This window comes from Rhinatrema bivittatum, chromosome 10, assembly GCF_901001135.1.
Source record: "Rhinatrema bivittatum chromosome 10, aRhiBiv1.1, whole genome shotgun sequence".
NCBI classification, from domain to species: domain Eukaryota; kingdom Metazoa; phylum Chordata; class Amphibia; order Gymnophiona; family Rhinatrematidae; genus Rhinatrema; species Rhinatrema bivittatum.
Genome location: NC_042624.1, coordinates 48172643 through 48192250, shown reverse-complemented (window position 1 = coordinate 48192250; position 19608 = coordinate 48172643).

The window sequence follows — 19608 nt, the reverse complement described above, 5'->3', positions numbered from 1 at the left end:
GAAGAAATTAGTTAAATAAACTTTTGAGATCTGCTTGGCTGAATTTGCTATCCTGACATGAAGCACCTTGCAAAAGTAATGAGTAGTGTAGATTAGATTGAAGATCATGCAGCAGCTTTGCAAATTTCCTCAATAGAAACAGAGTGAGGATGGGATAAGGAAGCTGGAGTAGTTCTGTGTGCTTTTTACTCTCTTCTGATGTTGTTACCCTGACTGAATATAACAGTAAGAAATGCAATAAAATATCCAAATGGAAAGTGTTTTGTGACTGAAACTCCTTGCTTGTCCGAGAGACAACTTGGGTAAAAAGAGACAAAGAGCTGAGTTGACTATAGGTTATTATTCTTTCCAAATAGAACAATAAAGCTCTTCTGCAGTCCAAAGTGTGAAGAGTAGACTTGCCTTTATTGGCATGTGGTCCTGGAAAAAATTATTGGGGCAATAATGGACTGGTTCAAATGAAATTGAGACACTACTTTTTAGGTAAAAATTTTGGATGAGTTTTTTTACACTTCCTTCTTTTTCTAAATGTGCATTTAAGAAAAGTATGAAACTAGGGCATGTAATTCACTAACTCTTCATGCAGAAGTTAGAGCTATTGAAAGTAAAAAAACTTTCCAAGAATTAAATTTTAGTTTTGCTATTGCTATAGACTAAGGGAAGTTTCATGATCCCACGGAGTAGCAAAATCTATAATGGAAGGACAAAGATGATTTAGGCTTTTCATGAATCTGGCAACTGTAGGTTATTCAGAAATAGGAATTCTTTCTGAATGTTGATGAAAAGTTCCTATACCATTCAAGTGAACTCTGACTGAATTAGTCTTTAATCCAGATTCAGACATATTTAGGATGTATTGAAGCAGGTGGTGTTAGATTCGTGGACCCTTGGGCCGGCTGAGATGGATGGTGATGCACTCTGGGGAGCCCACAGCGGACGTCACAGCTGGGAGGCAGCGCTGGAGAGGTGGTCCTGGGAAGGCTTCCCCACTGGAAGCCCGAGGTCCCCCAGGAGGAGCCCGTAGGGATCCGGGCCTCTTGGATTTAGGCGAGATCCTCTGTGACCGAGGACCTGAAGAGAGATCCTGAAGAGGTAGTCCAGTGAAATGGCTGAGCCAGGAGGTCAGAAGAGACTTCACCTTCGGAAGTCCACGGTCCCCCCGGGAGGAGCCCGTGAGAACCCGAGCTGCTGGGACTTAGGTGAGACCTCCTGGCAAGTGAAGAACCGGATACCTGTGGAAGGCGAGAGGTCAGGAGCCGGAGTCCAGCCAGGAATGGAAACTGAAGCCGGAGTCAGTGGACGAGCCAAGGTCGGAAGCAGAAGTCAGAAGCCAGAGAGGTCAGAAGAACTGCAACACAACTCAGGAGAAGGAACCTGTGGCGGCTGTAAGAAAACTCTGCCCACAGTAATAAGGTTACCCAATTGTCTTGGAGGTCTCCCACAAAGGCCCGGAGGAAGGCCTTTAATGTCTAATTAGTGCGTTCGGCTTGGCTGTTGCCCTGGGGATGAAAAGCCGTTGTCAGGTCTAGTTGTACCCCAAATTTCCTGCAAAGAGCCTTCCAATACTTGGCCGGGAACTGGGGACCACGATCCGAAGCAATGTGCAGAGGAAGTCCGTGCAAATGAAAGACATGTTGCGTGAAGAGATTGGCCAACTCTGGCGCTGTAGACAGCTTAGCAAGAGGCACGAAGTGGGCCATCTTTGAAAATCAGTTGACCGTGACCGAGATCACGGTCTTCCTGTCCGAGATGGGTAGATCCACAATGAAGTCTGTGGACAGATGGGTCCAGGGCTCGGTAGGAAAGGGTAGCGGCTGGAGGAGTCCCCAGGGTGACCATGCAAAGGTTTCTGCCGGGTGCAGGTAGGACAGGAATGAACGTAGAGGCTGCCATCCCTCTTGACCTGAGGCCACCAGTAGATTTCGGTCAGTAGTTCCAGGGTCCGAGTTACTCCTGGATGCCCTGCGGTCAGTGAGTCATGGGCCCATGCTAACACCTTCCTGCGCAGATGAGTGGGTACCACGGTCTTACCTGCAGGGGCCACTTCGGATGCCGCAAGGAGAACTTTAGCCAGGTCGAGAATATATTGAGGCGGGTTAGGAGTATCCTCCAACTCCATCGTGCGGGAGAGGGCATCCACCCAGATGTTCTTGGATGCTGGTCTGTAGTGGAGGAAAAAGTTGAAGTGGCTAAAGAAGAGAGACCAGTGGGCTTGTTGGGGGTTGAGGCGCTGGGCATGACACAGGCATTCTAAATTTTTGTGATCCGTGTAAACGATCACTGGGTGTTGGGCTCCTCCAACCACTGGTGCCATTCCTCGAAGGCCAATTTGATGGCCAGAAGTTCCTTGTCTCCTAATCCGTAATTCCTTTCTGCAGGTGTTGCGGAGCGCTCGGAGAGCAATCCCACTTCCTGAGTGAGGTGTGTCCTTGGGCCGCGGCTCGACCCCAGAGGATTCCGAAGAGGGCCGCGGGAGGCATGGCATGCCCGAGCATGGGTAGGACGGAAGCAAGACTGGAGTGATGACCAGGCGACAGGCCCTCCTCCGGACCTGCACGCTTCGGAAGACCCAACAACGCAATGTTGGTCTTGTGAATAGTCCTCCGACCGTTCCCAGCCCTTTCGGACCTGCCGCAGGGTACGGCATGAAGCGGCAAGCCGGATGGAGGCCAGGACAGCGAAGGCTGGAACATAGATTCAGACGAGACTCAGGAACAGGGTACTGGAAGTGCAGACGTAGACTCAGAAGCAGTGTACTGGGAGTGCAGACGTAGACTCAGAAGCAAGGTACTGGGAGTGCAGACATAGACTCGGAAGCAAGGTACTGGACATGCTGACGTAGACTCAGAAGCAAGATACTGGAAGTGCAGACGAAGACTCAGAGACAAGATACTGGGCGTGCTGACGTAGACTCAGAAGCAAGGTACTGAAGGTGCAGAGGTGGTTTCAGAAGCGAGGTACTGAAGATGCAGGGGTAGGTTCAGAAGCAAGGTACTGAAGGTGCAGATGTAGACTCAGGAACAAGGATTGAAGGAAGACATGAGCACAGTCCCTCAGGGCACCCTGCTCAGACCACTCCTGGGACTGAGTCAAGGGCCACCCTGTCCCACGCGTCCCCAACACTGCCTTGGAGGGCAGGTCACGGACCACGCTGAGAATGGGATAATGCAGGAGAGAACCAGGCGACGCGAACTCCAATGCTGGGATACTGACATCCGAAGCCCCGTCAGCTGGCAGGGCAGAAGCTCCTAAGCGCAGGGACGAAACCTACCTGTTGGCCATTCCAGGGCCCAACAGGCCAGAAGGCTCAGGAACCAGACAAAGACGAAGGGCAGCACATATAGGACTGGATCAGGAACTGGATCTGGCACCGACATCAAAGGTCACAGGGGAGAAGCTGGATTGCTGCGCACCGACAGCCAAGGCAGGATACAGGGTCAGGAACAAGGACTTCTCAGAGACTTGGAAACGAGGTACATGGCTTGCATCACAGATGGCCCTAACCAGCCCGCCCCGAGGGTTGGTCACGGACCACGGCGTGGCTTGCCGCGAGGTACCAGGACATTGGAGGACACAGGATCAAGGTGCTAGCTTTCAGGAGATTCAAGACAAGGTATTTAGCTTTCAGGCAAGTTTCAGGATCAAGGTACAAGGACTTCTCAGAGACTTAGAAACGAGGTACATGGCTTGCATCACAGATGGCCCTAACCAGCCCGCCCCAAGGGTTGGTCACAGACCACGGCATGGCTTGCCGCAAGGTACCAGGACATTGGAGGACACAGGATCAAGGTGCTAGCTTTCAGGAGATTCAAGGCAAGGTACTTAGCTTTCAGGCGGGTTTCAGGAACAAGGTGCAAGGCTTGTAATATCTGGATTGGATCATGGATACCGGATTAGGAATCAGACCTCAAGGCAGGAACAGGGACAAGCGAACATCAGGACTGGAACAACTGAAGACATCAGGACTGGAACCACTAGAGACATCAGGACTGGAACACAGGACAGGAAGCTTCAACGGAAAACATGGAACACTGGACCTTGCAGAAGGCTGGAACACAAGGCAGCTCCTGGAACGAGGATCTCAGGAGTGACCAACTCCTTGCGAAGGCCAAGACAGACTGGACGCGGAATCCCTTTGTAGAGCTGAGGTGGACAACGCCCAGGGAGGAGCCAGCAGGGGCCACACCTGGCTGGCCCTTGAAGAACAGACGAGAGGCGCGCGCTCGCGCCCTAGGAAGCTGGAGAGATGAGTGCTGGAAGCTGGTGGCATCCTCGACCACGTGGAAAACCCAGGGAAGCAGCGGAGCATCCCTGGGCTAGAGCTGGGTGAATGCAGGTTGCTGGAGCGGCTCCCAGCCGCCAGGACTGAAGCAGAGAGAGAGAAGTGCTGGCTGCAGGACGAGCAGGAAGCTGTAGCAGGCTGCAGGCAGAGAGGTAAGGCTGGCTGCAGGGAGCTGTGGGAAACTGCAGGCACCAGCAGGGACGGCTCCCTGCCGGTCGAGGACCCGGGCAGAAGCAGGCACAAGCAGGGACAGCCTCCCTGCTGGCTGAAAGCCCTGGGATCGGCAGAGACGCGTCGGGGAGACACATGGGCTGACACAGCTGACTCAGCCACATGGGAAGGCTCCCGGTGGGCAGACCCAGCAGCGCAGGGCTGGAGGCAGCCGAGGAGGAGCCCGGACAGTGCAGCAGAGCTGCCGCGGAGGCAGCAGCGTCAGCGGCCCGACTGGCTGCATGGAGGTAATGGCCTGCCCGCGCTCCTCGCGGGCAGGATTGTAACAGCAGGAGAGAACTTTTGGGAGAAGTACGAACACAACCAGGATCTACCGTTGCTGGATACTTGACTCAGGACGGCTCCGACCACCATGTCGGAGGCATCAACGTCCGCAATGAACTGGCGCTGGGGGTCCGGATGGCAGCCTTCATTTCTTGAAAGGCTCGTACTGAAGCCGCCAGCCAGTTTCTCGCGTCGGCCCCCTTCTTAGTGAGGGCCGTTAATGGGGCCACCATCCAAGAATAGTGGGGTATAAATTGCCAGTAGAAATTGGCAAAGCCAAGGAAACGTTGGAGTGCCTTGACTCCCACAGGTTGAGGCCAAACCTTGATGGCTGTTACTTTCTCAGGGTCCATATGGAAACCCGTGGAGGACACAATATACCCGAGAAAAGGGAGGGACACCTGTTCGAATTGACACTTTTTCATCTTGGCAAAGAGCCGATTATCCCGAAGCTTCTACAGCACCCGGCGGACATCTATGCGGTGCATATCCAGATTCTTCGAGAGTATCAGCACGTCGTCCAGGTAAACAATGACCGAAGTGTGTATCATATCCCTCAGTACCTCATTCATAAGGGTCTGAAAAACCATGAGGGCGTGGCTGAGGCCGAAGGGCATGACCAGGTATTCATAGTGGTCATCTTCGTGTTGAACGCGGTCTTCCACTCATCGCCTGGTCGTATCCTGACCAGGTTGTATGCCCCACGGAGATCCAACTTCGTGAAGACCCTGGCTCTTTGTAGCTGGTCCAGTAACTCCGGAATCAATGGTAACAGGTATCTGTCACGCCGTGTAATATTATTCAGGCCACGATAGTCTATACAGGGCCGGAGAGACCCATCCTTCTTTTCCACAAAGAAGAATCCAGCTCCGGCCGGGGAGGTAGATAGTCGAATGAACCCTCTGTCCAAGTTTTCCTGGATATACGTGGACATGGCCCAGGTCTCCTGGAGCGCAAAGGATAGACCCGTCCTCATGGTGGCGTGGTACCTGGGATCAGGTTGATAACACAATCAAAGGGTCTGTGTTCCGGAAGGAGTTCAGCCTTCTCTTTTGAGAAGACATCCATGTAGTCCTTGTATTGGGGTGGCAGTGCCAGAGGTGTCGTCAGGAGAGGTACCAAAGGTCGAGGCCTGGTGGTCAGCCAAGTATCGAAACAAGTTGAACCCCAGGACGCAATCTGGAGGGTGTCCCAACAGATAACTGGGGAGTGTTTCTGAAGCCAAGGTAGGCCTAAGATGACCGGGTACATGGATTTCTCCAACATGAGGAACGAGATTTCCTCTACTTGCAAGAGGCTTGTGCGTTGCATGAGGGGCTTGGTATAAGTAGAAATGGTCCCTGGAAGGGGGGTCCCATGAATGGAAGACACTCAGATGGGCGATTCTTGAGGTTGGACCCCGATCTGAAGTTGCTGGACTAAATCCCAGAGGATAAAATCCCCCCTGGCTCCAGAGTCAACCAGGGCTAGCGTATCGAAGCTCCCTCCGGGAAGGAGTAAGGTAACCGGAACAGTACATGGGGAGGTAGAAATGGTGTTACCTATGGTCAGCTCCCCGACTATCTCTAGGTTCTGGCATTTTCACGGCCGCTCACAACACTGAGCAAGGAAGTGCCCCTTGCTACCGCAATATAGGCATAGGCCTTGGGCACGGCATCTTCTCCTCTCCTCCTGGGAGATCGTACCCCGGCCCAACTACATGGGCTCTATGTCTTTACTTCCTGGAGAGGGTGGCACTGCTCGGGAGAAAGTGGTTCCCGAATTCCTGGGTCTTCAACTGGACCTACCCTCCCGAACCAGCATTGGATATGGCAATCCACGCGACCCGCCAGATCGATGAGGCTGTTCAGGTCATCCTGGAGCTCCCTCGCCGCTAATTCATCTTGAAGTCTTGGGGAGAGTCCCTCCAGGAATATACTATGGAAGCCGTCATCCCCCCAGTTCAGCTCGGTGGTTAGGGTCTTGAACTCCACTGCATACTCGGGAGGAGCCAGTTGCCCTGACGCAGCTGAAGTAATTCTGAAGCAGCGGTAGGCCTGCGAGAGGGTTCATTGAAGATCTGTTGGAAGGCTGCGACAAACTGCTCCAGATTTCTCAGGCGGGGGGCTTGACGCTCCCACAGCAGGGAGGCTCACACTAGGGGTTTCCCATCCAACAATGAAATGATGTAGCTAGTTTTAATCGGATCCGTAGGAAATTGGACTGGCAGTAGGTTGAACCGGATAAAACATTGATTTAGGAATCCTCGGCATAGCTTCGCATCCCCAGAGTATCGTGAGGGTTCTGGTAGTTGTGTGGGAGTGCTCGGTCCGACATCGGCCAAGGCTAATGGTACTGGAGGACTATGTGCAGGGACCCCGTCCACTCGATTGTCCAATCGCTGCACGGTTGTCATAAGGGAGTCGATGCAGATTTGCTGTTGTTGGAATCGCTGTGCAATACCGGGAATGGCTTTCAGGCCCGAGGCATCCGCCGGGTCCATGGCCTTGCAATCTGTTAGATTCATGGACCCTTGGGCCGGCTGAGACAGATGGCGATGCACTGTGGGGAGCCCAGAGCGGACATCGCCGCCGGGAGGTGGCACTGGAGAGGTGGTTCTGGGAAGGCTTCCCCACTGGAAGCCCAAGGTCCCCCCAGGAGGAGCCTGTAGGGATCCGGGCTTCTTGGACTTAGGTGAGATCCTCTGCGACCGAGGACCTGAAGAGAGATCCTGAAGAGGTAGTCCAGTGAAACGGCTGAGCCAGGAGGTCAGAAGAGACTTCACCCTCGGAAGCCCGCGTCCCCCCCGGAAGGAGCCCATGAGAACCCGAGCCGCTGGGACTTAGGCGAGACCTCCTGGCAGGTGAAGAACTGGATACCTGTGGAACGCGAAAGGTCAGGAGCCGGAGTCCAGCCAGGGATGGAAACTGAAGCCGGAGTCAGTGGACAAGCCAAGGTTGGAAGCCAGAAGTCGGAAGCCAGAGAGGTCAGAAGAACCGCAACACAACTCAGGAGAAGGAACCTCGTTGCAAGGCAGGGCATTGAAGCAGCTGCAGGGTTTAAATATCCCTGCAGCATCTGATGTCATCTCTAGGGCTGTCCTTCATTTCCGCGCTGGCCACTTTAAATCCGGAGCCCTCTGCGCGTGCGCTAAGGGGGCGGGATCAGGCACCGAGGATTGGCGGCGTCTCCCTTGCAGGGGGAACGCCGCGGCAGGAGCCAGGTCAGGCCTAGACGGCCGAAGAAACCTTCCAGTGGCCCGGGCCTGCCCTGAGGTAGGTGGAGGGACTGGGGCCTGGCCCGGGACAGTAACAGGTGGAGAATAGAGCACATAAAGGGATCCTGATTGATACAAGCACACCAGATGGAAAATCTTCCTCATATGATTTTCTCAATGCAAGAAAAACTATTGCTATAGGTAGTTGCATTGAAGCACATAGATGACTTTCAGCATCCAGGCAGTCAGAGCCAAAGATTGAAGGTTTAGGTGGAGAAAATTCCCATTGTACTTTATAATTAATGTTGGGAATATTTCCCGTGTTAGTGACTATTGAAGAGCTAGCTGTTGAAGCCATCGAAACCATTTTTGACATGGTTAAAAGAAGCTATCAATATCTTTAGGGCTTTTTCTCTTGGTTTTTGAATTGCCTTGACTATGAGAGGAATTGGGGAAAATGCATAAAGGAGCCCAGTCATGGTTTTCCATGTATCAGGTCTCTGAGACCGCTACTATATCTAAATCAGCTTCTTCCACAACTGCCTCTAGATCTGTGACTTTTTTCCCTATACTATGAGCATTAGTGTACATAGCTTTCCAAACATTGTCTTTTTTCCCCCAATTCTAAATGAGGAAGGACAAGGTAGGAAGGACAGGAGGAGGCGTGGCATTATATATAAAGAACAATATTAAAGCAACAGCATTGCTGGGCTTATGAGAGGAGGAACACTGTGAGTTAATTTGGAAAGAGGGAATGGAACCTCTCTCACTATTTCCTACACAGAACCTACTCAATCAATTGGTACATACCTATTAGTTAGGGAAACCTTCCCTACATTTATACCAGTGGCTGAAAGAGTAGAGTTTATATCAATGGCAGCAAAAACCAACAACAGAGATTACACACTCAGACACAGTGAGCAGCAGGAATTATGTGTGTACATGCACACACACACTCATACATATACATAAACAGAGGAACAGAGATTACTCAAACAAAACCTGCAGCAGGGAGACAGACATATCCAATGGCAGGCATAGCATGCACACATAAAACCAGGAAACCACAGCAATTATTAACAAGTATGAGACAGACACACACTTAGGTATAACCAATGGTAATAACTCCTCACTGACACAGTCTCAGCAGCCAATCACAGATGAAGCAGCTGGGAAAATGCTTTCATTTAAAACAAATGGGTAAAATATAACAAATTAGACCATTTTTGTTTTATTCATGGACTCCAAAACAAATGGAAGGTGCCCATAAATTAAATGAAAATTTGTTACAATTTATGTTTTTCATTCAAGTCTATGACCCACTGAAAAGTACTGTAATGAAACTTAAGTAAAGCAACCATGAAATTCCTGAGTGAGGTAGTAGCAGGACAGATCCAAGGTGGGAGAACAGGGGAAGTAGACAGGACAGAAGACCAATCAAGGTGAAGCTGTGCTGCTCCTGACAATATACTTTGGGGATCTTACTGCCACTCTGCATTGTCACCATACCTCTGAGGTCTTAATACAACTCAACCTTGCTGCCATACTCCAGATTTAGGGGTCTTGATGTCACTATGCTTTGCTTCTATACCACTTATTCTACACCTTGGGGGTCTTTCTGACACTCAGCCTTTCCACTATATCCCAGGCTTTATACCTTGGGAGTCATATTGCCTGTCTGCCTTGCTGCTCTATCCCAGATTCTATACCATGGGGTATTCTTGCCACTGTGGGTGGCTTCTTTGCACCTGTCATGGTGCTTTGGGTCTTCATGCCATTCTTTGTGCTGCTTTATCCCTCTGTTAGTATATGCATTTTTTTCTGCCACCTTTTCTGCTTTGTTACCTCTTCACGGTGCCTTAGGATGTTCATGCCATTCTTGGTGCCATTTTGTCCCTCTTGTACTTCCCATGGGAACTCATTCTACTTTTATTGGTGCCCTTTTTTGAAGCCTTGGGGTGTTTTTGCAATTCTTGCTACTGCTTTGCCCTTCTGACAGTACCTTGGAAAGAACTCCTGCCATCCCTGGTACCCTTTTTCCTCTTTACAGTGCCTTAGGCGCTGTAAAGAGGAAAAAGGGTACCAGGGATGTCACTTTTGGTACTATATTGCCACAGTATTGATACATTGGAGTTCCCTTCCCCCCTTTTACTGATGTTTACCCTCCAGTTTCAGCAGAATTGATTAGAAAATTTCAATTTTAAAACTCAAAATGTCTTCCCCCTTTGAATTTAATAGGAAACAAAAAACTAATGGAATGAATAAATACACTTTTCTTTTTCATTTGAAACAAACCAATCAAATGGAGATGACCTACAAAACAAATAAACAAACTGAAATGAAAATTTTGCCTCTGTACATCCTAGAAGCAGCACTACTTACACACACACGTATAGAATGTCTTCAGAAATTTAGTGTGCTCCATGGAGTACACTTTGTCCAATCTTGTTACATTTTGATTTGAATTTGTTTCTTGAAAATTTAATTTGAATAGGTGAGCATCTATTTTTATTATATTTAACTTTAACCACAATTTTTAAAATTTTTTGTATAATGGATTTTTCAAAGCTTAAATTATATTAATTTATATTGCAACCTGCTTAGAATTGTAGATAGGCAGGATACACATTTTAAAATAAATAAATCAATCAAGTTTTAACTGTCTAACTGCTGGAGTCAGCTAGTTAAATCTTGCTTGTTAAAAATTGGCTCCTACTGACCAGACAACTATAACCATCTAAGGCCTGGATTTATAAAAATGCACTAAATATTGCATGTGATAGAAAAAGGGGTGTGTTTTAGAGGGAGAGAGAGAGAGAGAGAGAAAGAGACTAGCCATAATGTCTTATCCCTAGATAAGTATTTGTATCCCTATGGTAGGCCCACCTAATAACTCGAGGTGAGGTTTAGGTATTAGTGTAGGGGGTTAGGGGCCACTTTGACATTCAAAGTGAGATGTATGAACAGAACAGTGCTCTCTTGTGAAGATTTGATTACCTTCGGAGTGAGGAAACTCAAAGATGAGATTTGTGCAATGTTCTCTCAACCTAGCTTGATGTTACTCAGGTAGAGAGTCCATCAATCTAGATTGAGAGAACATTGCACAAATCTCATCTTTGAGTGAATTTCCTCACTCCAAAGTGAGAAAACAATTTATCAAAATATTAACTAAATATAAACAAAATATAAACAAATATAAACACAATATAATATTTTGTTTATATTTGTATATTTTGTATATATTATACGTTTTGTATATTTTGTATATATTTTGTATATATATTTTGTATATATTTGTATATATTTTGTATATATTATAAACAAAATATAAACTAAATATAAACAAAATATTAACAAAATATTAACCAATCAGGAGAGCCAACTTTGAAAAGCCAATCGGGGGACAGCCCCGACCGGCCCTTTAAGCAGTGCGGCTGCCAGGCGCCCTCTCTTCACACGCGGAGAGCTGAGCGTTCGGAGGGACAGACAGGCCTGCGCGATCGGTGCCGGTGACCCACTGGGGTAAGGCCTTTAAATCTCTGCACTCACCCTCGGCCGCCGCCAGCGCTGACCACAAGGCAGTCCCAACCAGGACTCCGGGATTCTGACCGTCCTCTTCCTCTCTCCTGAGCCAATCAGGAGAGCCAACTTTGAAAAGCCAATCGGGGGACAGCCCCAACCGGCCCTTTAAGCAGCGCAGCTGCCAGGCGCCGGCCCCTTTGTGCGCCCCTTCGTGCAGCTCCGGAGAGTAGCTCCCGCCTCACCCCACTGCATTCTCTCGCTACAATTATAACTCCTCTTAGGCGATCTTATTGCCTTGCTCTTCAAACCTCTTCAAAACTCACAACTACCTCCTCAGTCTCCAAGTCCAACAATTCAAGTAAGCAACTCAGTTTAACCTCACCCCTGCTTCTATATCAAGCCCTCCACTAGCACTCGAGTTAACTGAGTACTCATTCTACAGTTGCACAGATCCTGAACCTCAAACAGCTTCCAACCCTCTTTCTTCCGGAACTCATTCCTGGCCAGGCCCCGTGGAGACTGACCACTCAGTTGATTTAAAAGCTAAAGCCGTTTTATACCTCCTCAATCCAACGGTGAGTCAACCTCACCCCCTGAGAGGCACCAGGCCAATCTTAGGGCTCCGTCAACCTCTATAAATTTTCACACCCATCAGAGCGAGTTCTAAGGGGCTTCCCTTCAGTGTCCCCCGGTGTGAATCCCAAGACAGGGCCCTCTAAGCCATCTGCAACCTTGACCATAAACCTTCCACAGGAAAACAAAACAGAATAGATGCCTCAGTCTTATTTCAATATTTATTAAAACAGAGATGTGTTCACACGATGCCCGACTCAGGCCGAGTTTCGCAGCTTGTCAGCCACTGCCTCAGGGGCTTGAACACTTTAGATTCCAAAATGAGACTCTGCAAAATTAATTTCATCGAACGTGCAACAATTGCATGACCAATGTCCTGGATAGCATACCGCACTCAATCTGAAATTAATTTTGCAGAGTCTCTTTTTGGAATCTAAAGTGTTCAAGCCCCTGAGGCAGCGGCTGACAAACTGTGAAACTCGGCCTGAGTCGGGCATCGTGTGAACACATCTCTGTTTAAATAAATATTGAAATAAGACTGAGGCATCTATTCTGTTTTGTTTTCCTGACGGCTATCATAGATCGCCTACCTCTTTGTTTTCTTGGACCATAAACCTTCCACTACTATTCAGGATCCCCCCAGGCATCCTACATTGCTCCACTCTCTTCTAGCCTCCCTTAGCAACCTTTTCTTACAGTAATCATACAGCCCTCACCCCCCAACTGCAACCATCCAGCACTCATATCTTCCAGCAATCATCTAGCACTCATCTTTTCCAGCAATCATCAAGCACTCATATTGTCCAGCACTCAGCCAGAATTCATCTCTTCCAGCAATCATCAAGCACTCATCTCTTCCAGCAATCATCCAGCACTCATCTCTTCCAACAATCATCAAGCACTCATCTTGTCCAGCACTCAGCCAGAATTCATCTCTTCCAGCAATCATCAAGCACTCATCTCTTCCAGCAACCAGCCAGCACTCATCTCTACCAACAACCTTGTAGCACCAGTCTCCTCCAGAAATCATCCAAATTTTCTCCAAAAGTCATCATGTTACAAACGTACCCCATCCCCATTATCTCACTCCCATTCCTTAACAGAAACAATCTACCCACGCACAATATTCAACGCTCAAAGAGATCACTGATTCCCATCATGATCTCTCCTCCAGCCCAATTCCTGGGTCTCTCATTAATCACCCTAACTCTTCTCAACCGCCAATCCCTCTCATAAAAATCACACTTGCTCAATGACCACCTCTTGGACACCCAACCTGATATATGTGCTATAACCGAAACATGGCTGCAATCCACAGATACAGCTTTAATCAACCAATTACCAATTCAACTCTAGGACTTCTTCTCTCTACCTAGACTTAAAAAAAGAGGGGGAGGAATTTTGCTAGCCGCAAAAAAAGAACTGAGACTATCCCACCAAACTTTTAAATCGACATCTAAACTAGAAATTGGATTATTCAAATCCAATCAGTTACAAATATGTTTAATATATGCCCCCCCCCCCCCCCCAGGCTCCTAGAATCTGACTCTTCTCCTCTCATCAAAATCATAACCAAACACATCAATACGGACTCCCCAGCCATCATTTTAGGAGACTTCAACATCCATGTTGACTCCCCTTCGCCCACCTACAACTGTGAAGCCCTCCTATCATCTTTCCAGGCCATGGGATTTAAACAAATCATAAACAAACCCACTCACAAAGCAGGCCACACTCTGGACCTCATATTCATTAATGAATCCATCTCACCCACTTTGATTCCTGGCATCCGACGGCACGAGACCACAAAATCGCTCCCGGACCCCCGCTGGATCCCCAGGGATTATTGGCAAGCCTTGGGGGGGTCAGGAGGCCCCTCAAGCTGGCCAAAAGTCCCTGGGGTCCAGCGGGGGTCCGGGAGCGATCTCCTGCACTCGTGCCGTCGAATGCCAGGAATCAAAATGACGCCGATAGCCTTTGCCCATACTATGTCACAGGGGCTACCGGCGCCATTGGTCAGCCCCGTCACATGGTATGAGCACAAGATGGCGCCAATGGCCATATGACAGGGGCTGAGCAATGGCGCCAGTAGCCCCTGTGACATAGTAGTTCAGAGGCTATTCGGCACCATTTTGAGCATGGCTGGCAGTGGCACACCAAGCACGGAGGGACAAATGGAACCCAGGACCCCGCTGGACCCCCAGGGATGTTAGTAAGTCTTGGGGATGGGGGGAGGGTGGTTGTATTATACTTAATCTTAATGTTTGGGGTGGTTTTTAATTTAAAAAAAAAATGTGCCCCTCTCCCTACACAAACCCGAAAAACGAATTTTCTCCGAAGTTCAGTGAAAATCCTTTTCGGGTTTTGGGGCCCCCGAACCACGACGAATTAGGCAATTTCGTTGCAATTGCCTAATTCATGATAAACGATTGCACATCTCTAACGAATACTACGAATAGTGCAATATACGTTGCGGATCGCCAATACGGCGAAAACGAATGCACACCCCTATCTACCATCATTCCTCACTCCAACTCACAATCCCACTCGAATTCCATACTTCCACTAGGCCAATTAGATCCACATACAAAGGAACTCTCCAGGCGCCCCCACACAAATCCTTCATCCACAATTCTTCTCAAAAACGAGCACTGTCCTCTGCGGGACCACATATATGGAACACACCACCCCCAGATCTACGCCAGGAACAATGTCTACTCTCCTTTAGAAAGAAACTGAAAACTTGGCTATTTTCTCAAGCCTTCCACTGATGAGACACTCCCCAACTAGCAATGACTCTTACACCCCCCATATCACCTTCCCTCCTCGCCTTGAGCCTATAACCTCTGCCTGCCACTGCTCCATCTCTAGCCCTTGTCGTCTCTCCTGTATGATGCCTCCTCTACCACTTATCTAAAGGAACCGTTAAGATCAAATCACTTAGTTAAATTAGCTGCTAAATTATCTTTCCATGCTAATTAATTGTTTTTTGCTATTTCGCATTACTTTTAGAAGCGTTATGTTAATCTAATTCTTTTCTTTCAATTGTCCTGAATTGTACTCCCTGTTCATTGTAACTTTCTTTCTTTCTGTTAATTATGGTTTCCCCTGGTTTTGCTGTAAACCGGTATGATAAGACTTTGTCTTGAGCATCGGTATATTAAAAGAATTTAAATAAATAAAATTTAAATAAATAAATAAAACTAAGGATTACATTTCACAGGGACACTATGCAAATTCCTCATTTTACTAAATTGATTCCTTCCTCCACCCCTAGCCCACTGTGATAAAAGGCGTTGAAGAGGAACACTAAACAAATGATCATTTTTTTGAGATGAGAAAGCTACCAAAATATAGTTACTATATCTAATGACCCTATAGTAGTTCATGCCAAATGAGTTGATAATCTCAGTCCAGTTCCCAGTGAGCGAGCAGGTGTTTGCATTAATAAAAGCCATCATAGCAATCAGTAGTAGGTCCCTAGTAACTAATCATAGAAAAGAAGGGTACAGGGACTGTCTCTTACATGTATCCATGCAGCTCTGCGTACATCTGGTAGTACTGTAGTGATTGTTATGATTCCTGCCCGCAGAGCTACTCTCTGCGAGCAGGCCTCTCCACCTACCTGCCTGAATTGCCATGCTGCCACTTGCCTCCGACGTGTGTAGGGCGCCTCCCTCATCTCTGCAGTGCAACCCTCCGGAAGACTTCTGCTTCTGTCCTAAGTTTTGAATCCTTGAGAATCGTGAATCCTGTGCTTGAGTCTTGTCCCAGTCTTCAGAGCCTATTGCAATTCGCGTCTGTCCATGTCAAGACTCTGTTCGAACCTGCTCCGCACAAGTGTGGTCCGCAACCAGTCCCGTGGTTGAACTGTGTAGGGCGCACCCCTATGCAGGCCCCTTCAGTATCTTCGTCATGTTCTGGTATCAGCTTCCACTATCCCTCCTGGAGTCTGCTTCGAGCCCAGCGTGGTCCACGACCAGTCCCGCTGGTGTACTGTGTAGGGCGCGCTGCATTGCAGCTCAAACCAGCACTTTGATCCTTGCCTTCGTCTACAGTGCCTTGATCCTTGCCTTTGTCTACAGTGTCCTCGCCTGAGTCTTCATCCAAAGTCTTCTGTGTTCTAAGGACTCCGTCTGCCCTCATCCTCTGTCTGGCCTGCCGCCTCTTGCCGTACCCAGCGGCAGGTCTGAAAGGGCTTGGAACGGTCAGAGGACAATTGATCAACATTGCGTTGTTGGTCATCCTGGGGCGTGCAGGTCCGGTAGAGGGTCAGACCTTGTATCCTTGTCTTCGCTTCAGCCTTGTCCTACTCCTTGCTACCCGTGCTCACACCAGCTCATCTCCCGCGGTGTGTCTTGGGGCTCCTCCCTGAGTCATGCTGTGGCCCAAGGGCTCATATCACCTGCTTTAGAAACGACTGTGCCTCCATGCTCGTAACAATAGCTGAAGGTCTCCAAGCCCTCGGTTCGTAACAGCTGCTGGAGGCCGCGCTCGTAACAGTGATAGTGTAAGCATGTTTAGGGGTGCAGTGATTTGTCTGCTATAAGACACTGCAAACTGTCCTCCCACCTTACTTGTGATTCTGTCAGGAAAAGACAATGTGTATTCTCCTCAGGAATAAGCTATTATTTAGCAGATATGGTAGGGTTTAGCATTTTGAAAATAATTTATGTCTAACATCCTGGTCACTAAGTTTTCCCTAAAAAAAGTTCTGTATCATGGGTAGTAACTGACATGCCTTAATCCTTTCCCTGCTTAACCTATTAATACTTATGGCTAACTTACTTACCCTTGGTCCCAGCTTCAGGTGATACCTCTCTGTTCATCTCTGAAGTAGACCCAGGCTGGAGGTCTTGAGAATGTGGGCAGAGGAGAAGCTTGCTTCCTGGGCTTGGTACTGGCAGAGCAGGCAGGCAGTCCCGGAAGGAGATGAGCTTCTGGCTCTGGTACTTGTTGGACTGTCTGAGGCTGGCTCTCACCCCTCACTACTTCAGACTCCATGTCACTCTCCACACCTGAGAAGGGGTCTCCTCTCTCCAGTCTCCTGCCCTGGCCTCTTGGTCACACCTAGTATTTTCCCTCCTCGATATCAGGGCTGCTGGTCTGCTTCAGGTTCCCCTTTCTTTTCAGGGATGCTCTCTGAATTTGCTTCCCTCAGGGTTCACTTCCTCAGGAGGTCTGTCAGTTTTAGGGTTTGTGCTCCTCCTTTTTTCTCCTTCTTTTTCTTCTTTTCTACCTATATTATACTTCCCATGCAGAATCACATGGTGGGTTGAGGGAATTTTGCTACATTGCAGGTCTTTTCCTCATCCCCATTGGGGGGGGGGGGGGGGGGGTCCTGCCATGTTGCAGGTCTTCTTACCCATCCCCTTTTCTTTAGGGAGAGCTGCCACATCTGTAGGCCAAGCTGTCTGCCAGTATCAGCGTTTTTCCCCATCTCCGACTGCCTCCCCCCAAGATTGGAGTCTTTCTGACCTTTGCTTGCTTTGTCTCATCCATGACTCCTGTTTATGAGCTTAAGTTGTCTTTCTGTCTGCTTTGCTCCTATCATCACAGGAACATGCAAACAGGCACATCTTGATAAGGTATCCTTCAGTGTATCAGGGCAAGGCCTTCATTTTTCACTGTGACAGTCCTGTTTTAAAGTTCACCTAGGTAATTGCTTTTTCTTGCTGTGACAACGTTTGGAGTCTATACACTTCTTTGGCTATTTTGATTCATTTTGTGATTCAGTGGTAAAGCATGAGATATCTCCCTACAGTAATAGTAGTGGAAAAAAAAGGGGAAAAAAAGTGAAACATCATGGAAATATTGAGATTCAAGTGAGATTTAATTTAATTTAATTTAATTTCAAATACTTATATTCAGCCGTTACAGTCATAGGTTAGGCAAGATAGATTACAATAAAATGTAAGAAACATACCTAGCTAGGCAATCAATATTCAATATAACCTTGATATCCAAACTGTGTCTGGATACTTAGTAGATAAATGGAATATGTCAGTGTCAACAGCCTATTGTCATTTATAAGCATGAAATATATTATGCAATAAAAAAATGAAATCTACCTACCAGAAACAGCATCTAGTGGGGGGCTAATGGTTGGCATCCTAGTTTTTCACTTTGGGAAGATCCTTATATTCCTTTTCTAGAAATACAGTGCCATGTTGCCCTCTTTTTCCATTGCTAATTGCTGCTGTAGATTGTTTGCCATTCTCATTTGATTACCCCAACACTAGCTTGAATGATTTGTGCATACATCTGTCTGTGATTGTGATATTGTCCCTGCAACATCAGCTCCTCTACCAAACAATGTATTACATAATTTTATTTCATCTAAATGAATCTAAATCATCTTTTTGAATGTTGGTGATGACAATAACCTTCTTTTTATAATCATCATTTCTGTTTTCTATTATTTGTTGACATTTAACTTGAAGAATTCTACAAGGACGGTAGCCTGAATGCATGTCATTTTTGACTGCTATTTTATCCATTTCATACATTTTTTTTCAGACCTACAAAGTATTATCCCATTCATACACTTTTCCTTAAGATAAAGACACTCTATATTATTAATCATAAATCCCTTTTGAACCATGATTTGTGTACCATGACCCATAAATCATTGGATGAACTCACCCAAAAAAATTGTGGCTCACTGACTGGATCAGAGACTGAGTAATAGGAAACAGAGGGTGGCGGTTAATGTAATTTACTCCATGGAGAAGAAGGAATGAGTGGAATGCTATGGGACACAGAGAAGGAGCAGTACATCCAGCAGAAAAAGAAGATACTACAACCTTTGTGCCAATCATTGGTAAGATCTCATCATGAATACCATGTCCAGTTCTGGAGGTTACACCTCAAGAAAATATAAACAGAATAAAGGCAATGTAGAAAAGTGGAGGAGTAACCTAGTGGTAAGAGCAGAGGGCTATTGTTATGAATCTGCTCCTGTGGAGGGAGGAGTTAGCAATCTGTTATGGATGTTGCTAGGGAGTAGCAATCTGCTATGAACTGGCTCCTGAGGTGGGAGGAGTCAGCAATCTGCCATGCTCTACTGCTCAAGAAGGGAGGAGTTAACAATCTGCATGAATCGACTCCCGAGGTAGGAGGAATTAGAATCTGAGAAGCTCGGCTCCTGTAGAGGGAGTAGTTAACAATCTGTTAAGGTATAGACTTTGGAGTAGCAATCTGTTATGAATCTGTTGCTGAAGACTCCTTGATGGGGAAAAAGTAGCAATCTGTTACCAGCGGAGTGCTTGTAGAGGACACTCAGCTGTAGAGGAATGTAGATAGGTCATCAGGCAACTTGGCGGATCCGAAGCATAGTGCCGCTCCGGGGAAGTCGGAGGGAGATGGCAAGAAGACGTCGCAGCAGCTAACCGTCCATCAGACCCGGAGGGAGTCACCACAGAGGTAAAGAGGGTGGAGTGAGAGCGTCGAGCAGCGATGGATGCAACAGCTATGAACCAAGAGACCAGGGTTTGAGTCCAGCTGTTGCTCCTTGTGACCTTGGGCAAGTCACTTTATC